Source organism: Nicotiana attenuata, unplaced genomic scaffold, assembly GCF_001879085.1.
Source record: "Nicotiana attenuata strain UT unplaced genomic scaffold, NIATTr2, whole genome shotgun sequence".
NCBI classification, from domain to species: Eukaryota; Viridiplantae; Streptophyta; class Magnoliopsida; order Solanales; family Solanaceae; genus Nicotiana; species Nicotiana attenuata.
Genome location: NW_017674345.1, coordinates 15,823 through 21,096, shown reverse-complemented (window position 1 = coordinate 21,096; position 5,274 = coordinate 15,823).

The window sequence follows — 5,274 nt, the reverse complement described above, 5'->3', positions numbered from 1 at the left end:
TGGTGACCATCGTCATGCCCCCTTTCTTTGCGACACATTGAACTAGAGAAGTCCACGAACTATCGGAAATGGGTACACAACTCCGACATCTAACCACTTGATGATCTCCTTTTTCACAACCTCTTGCATGGCATCATTGAGTCTCCTTTGATGTTCAATAGATGGTTTGGCACCTTCCTCCAAGTTAATCTTGTGCATGTAAAATGCGAGGCTTATCCCCCATATCCGTCAATGTCCATCCAATAGCCTTCTTCTTCTTTTGTAGCACCGCCAAAGTAGAATTTACTTGCGTGTTAGTCAAACAAGAGTAAAGAATAACAGGTAAAGTAGAAGAAGGGCCAAGAAATTCATACCGAAGATGTGGCGGCAATGTCTTCAACTCCAAGATGGGAGGCTCCTCGATTGAGGGCTTTGTAGGAGGAGTTGTCCTATTTTCAAGATCCAAGGACAATTTGCGGTGACATACGTGTACGACCCCATCCCTTGCAAAGAGTTCACACATTCCACGTAATCCTCCACTTCTTCATCATCACAATTAAGCAAGATGGCCTCCAATGTATCATCAACATTTATCACAGCACTTGCTTCATCAATAATCATATCGGTCACCAAGTCCATGAAAGAGCACACCTCATTGCTATTGGGTTGCCTCATAGACTCACACACATGGAAAACCACTTTCTCATCACCAACCCGGAAAGTAAGTTCTCCGGATTCAACATCAACTAGAGCCTTCCCCAAATCAAGGAAAGGTCTCCCAAGAATAATCGCCACCTTATAGTCAACCTCATAATCAAGAATAACAAAATCCGCAGGGAGAATGAATTTAATAACACGAACCAACACATCATCAATTATGCCCAATGGTCTCTTCATGGTACGATCTGCCATTTGTAATCTCATAGATGTGGGCCTTGGTTGTCCAATTCCCAAAGTCTTGAAAACCGAATAGGGCATCAATTTGATACTTGCCCCAAGATCACAAAGAGCTTTAACAAAGTCGGCTTCCAATGGTACAAGGGATTGTGAAAGCACCGGGATCTTCAAATTTATGAGCCATTGAATGCACAACTGCACTCACTTGATGAGTCATCTTTATAGTTTCACAATTCATCGACCTCTTCTTTGTCACCAAGTCCTTCATGAACTTTGCATAACCGAACATTTGCTCTAAAGCCTCAACCAATGGCACATTAATAGATAGACTCTTCATCATGTCAATGAACTTTTTGAATTTATTCTCGCCATTTTGCTTGGAAAGCCTTTGAGGATATGGATGAGGAGGCCTAGGCATTGGTGCCTTAGCCTTTAGCACTACCGGTTCCGGTATGTCAACAATGTGCTCCCTAGATGGGTTCAATTCCTCTTGAGACTCCTCCACATTGTCATCAATCTCAATCTGCACTTCATCATTTTCTTGCACTATATTATCCGGAATCTCATCTTCTTTTACCACTTGCTCATCATCCACAAGTTTCCTTTGATTTGAGGTGGGTGCATCCCCACCTTTTCCACTCCTTGTAGTAACGGCCATGGCATGTGCCGTGTTATTCAAACCCTTTGGGTTCACCACCGTGTCACTAGGTAGTGACCCCTTAGGACGAGTGTTTAAAGCTTGGGAGATTTGCCCCAATTGAACTTCCAAGTTGCGAATTGAAGTGTTGTGAGAGGCTAGTTGGGCATCGAAGTCAGCATTATTCTCCATCATTTATTTTAACATGTTCTCAATTCGTCCCATCTCATTGCTGGAAGAGCTTGGACCATGAGAAGGATAAGGAGGCGGGTTGCTCGGTTGTTCACACATCGGGTCCTTTGAAAGCCCGACCCCCTATTGCCTTGGTTATTGTTCCAACCCCTTGGTTGTTGCCTACCCAATGTCCTTGAATATTTCCACTCCAATTGCCTTGGTTATTTTGACCATTCCAATTTCCTTGATTGTTTTGATTGTTCCAATTCCCTTGGTTGTTACCACCATTCCAATTACCTTGGTTGCCTTGAGAACGCCATTGTTGTTGATTTGGTCCTTGAGAGTTATTTCTTTTCCCTTGGAAGTTGTTTACATATTGCACTTCCTCCTCTTGTTCATTGTAAGATTCATCTTGATCAAACTCACTATCATCTTGTACATAATTTTCCACACGGTTTCGCACTTGTGGACCCTTTTGCCTTCTCTTGTTTACCATCATATTAACACCCTCCATGGCATTGACTTTCTTAGGACCTTGCACTTGTTGAAGTTGAGCCTTGGCTAATTGATTCATTGTGGTGGTCAACTTGGCAATTGCTTGCCCATGATCATGCAATTCTTTATGTAGGTGAATCATATTTGGATCATCTTAAGGAACATTTGCTCTACTTTGCCATGCCGATGAAGTATCCGCCATTTCGTCTAAGATCTAACAATCTTCCATATATGGCGTTGTCATGAAATTTCCACCAGCAAGTTGGTTGCCATGCTGTGATTGGTAATGTTGATCCCCCAATACAAAGTTTGTTGAATCATAGCTTCCTTCATGTCATTATTAGGGAACTCTTTGACCATTGTTCGGTACCTCTCCCATATCTCGTGCAAAGGCTCATTGGGTTCTTGTTTGAATGCTAGAATCTCGTCTCTAAGAGTAGCCATATGCCCGGGAGAAAAGAACTTGGAAATAAATTCCTCCGCCAATTCATGCAATGTATGGATGGAATGGTTTGACAATCTTTCTAGCCAATCCAAGCCTTTCCCCCGTAGAGAAAAAGGAAATAGCCTCAACCGTAAAGCAGCCTATAAGTCGTTTGTCTGTTTATTCCCCAGCAAGTGTCTACAAACCCCTTCAAGTTCTTATATGCATTTTGACTCGGAGCCCCGATGAAGAATCCCCGTTGCTCTAGCAAAGTGAGCATATTACATTCGTGATTTCAAAGTTGCCCACCCTAATATGGGGCGGGACAATAGCACCTGCATACCCTTTATTTGGCAACACCGGGTGTGGAGCCGCTCTTGGTGGAGATGGGGGTGGAACAGGAACACTGTCTTGAGGCGGTCGGCCTCGTCTATTTGCTTGAGCTCCAAGAGGTACCTCTACAACTTGATCATCTTCCACGTCCAAGAGGATCATTATTGTTGAGAGCCATTGTTTCCCAATCCCTTATATGCATGTTTCCCAATCTTTCTAGCCAATCCCTTATATGCATGTTTCCCAAGAGGATCATTATTGTTGAGAGCCATTGTTTCACCTACAATTGTTTCACAAAAAATATTAGTAACACGGAAGGATAAGAAGACAATTCACATACAAAACCAAATATATAGCTAAATCTATTTTTAGCTCCCTAGCAACAGCTCCAAAAATTGATCTCGTCCAAGTCACCTCTATTCGAGGTTATGAAATGATCGATGCAATAGTAATACCCAACTGAGAGTCGTGGTCGAGTTCCACAGGGAGCTAGGTGAATGGGATATAGGAGTATATATTGTGGTGAATGATTTTGAACTATCTTAGATTGCACTTCCACAAATATGGCTTTGTCTTACTTCTAAAATTGTGCTAAGGTTTGTAATTCTAAAGATATAAAACTAGAGAATATTGTTTTTTGATGTTTTTCAAGGATATAAAAAGGGATATGACCATCACCTAGGTGTTTGACTAACAGGTTGTAGACTTTAAAGCTTTTTTTGTTGGTCGGGGTGTATTATAGCTATCAACACTCAATTACCCACTCAATACCTCTCGGTAAGAGAGTGACTTTGCCCAATTTGGATTTCTCAAGTCCAAATGGGTACTAAACCAAATAGTTGATAAAATGCTCAAGTCGGGTTTTACTATCTCTAGGTTCAACCCTTTAATTGGGACTATCAATCTCTTGATTTCATCCCAAATTCTTGTTAGCCAAGTTTTACTAGACTCAGTCTCTCTTTTTTAAGTAGAGACCAAGGCAAATAGGCATGAACTAATGTTTGCATCCATTAATTCTACAATAAAACACAAGAACAAGACTAAATAATAAACACCCAACCATAAACAAGCCATAAATTAAACACCCATTAGACACACACTAGGGTTGGGTCACAACCCTAGTTAAAAATCTAGCTACTCATAATGGGTATGGAAGAAACAAGGTAGAAAAGATGATAAAACTCATATTCAAAGATTACACGATAAATATCCAATATTAAATCACCAAAGTAAGCTAAAGTCGCCTAAAGCAGTAAGGAAAAACGGCTACCGGAGTTTCAATATTCAAAACTTTACCCTAAATTCGTGAAACTATTCTATTTGTACAAAGCTAGAAATTTCATACAAAAATGTCGTTTCAGAGGTTCTGCGGCCGCCAATTCCATGTGCGGTCCGCACTTTGCTTCAGTCTGGGCAGAAGTAGAATCTGCGGCCGCATAATTCTGGAATGCGGCCGCATCTCTCAAATTCTGCGGTCCGCACAAATCTTGGTGCAGCCGCACAGTGCTCTTCTGCAGACCGCCCATTTTTGAGTACGACTGCGTGGCTGATTTTTGTGGCCGCATAATAATTGTGCAGTCCGCGCATTGCTTGACCCTCATATGCACACTCTCTGATCTTCTTCTCTTGTGTAGCTTCTACGGCCGTACAATAATTGTGCGGTCCGTACATTGCACTTGGGCTCTGATGGATTTCCTTCACATTCTGCTGCCGCAGATGGAATTTTGTGGTCCGCACTTTATGTCTTTGTTCCTGATTTTTGTCCTTGAGTTCAGATCACTCCTTTTCTTGCTGGATTTCATCTTTGTGGCCCATATTCCAATACTCCTACAATTAAACATATTTCATCAGTTTTCGGGAATACAATTAAACACTTTTGGACTAAAACGAAAGCTAAAAGGCGCTAATAAGTAGTCAAAATGCCCATTATCATAGGTTGGTCGATGCAGCGCCACTTACTTGGCAGGACGTCTCCCCTCTCTTCTTGGAGAAGTTCGTGCCGCAGTCTCGTAGGGAGGAGCTGCGCAGGTAGTTCGAGCTGTTACGTCAGGATGATTTGTCTATGACGCAGTACAGGATGAGGTTTCCTGAGTTGGCCCATCATGTAGTTTGGTTGGTCCGCACTGATAGGGAGAGGATTCGAGAGTCATTGATGGCCTCACATTTTAGTTGCGGGTGCTTATGACTATAGAGAAGGTATCTAGTGCTACTTTCGATGAGGTTGTTGACATTGCTCGGCAGATTGAGATGGTCTCTATTCAGGAGCGGGTAGAGAGGGAGGCCAAGAGGCCTCGTGGACTGGGTGTTCCTTCTGGGGATCATTTCAACCATGGCA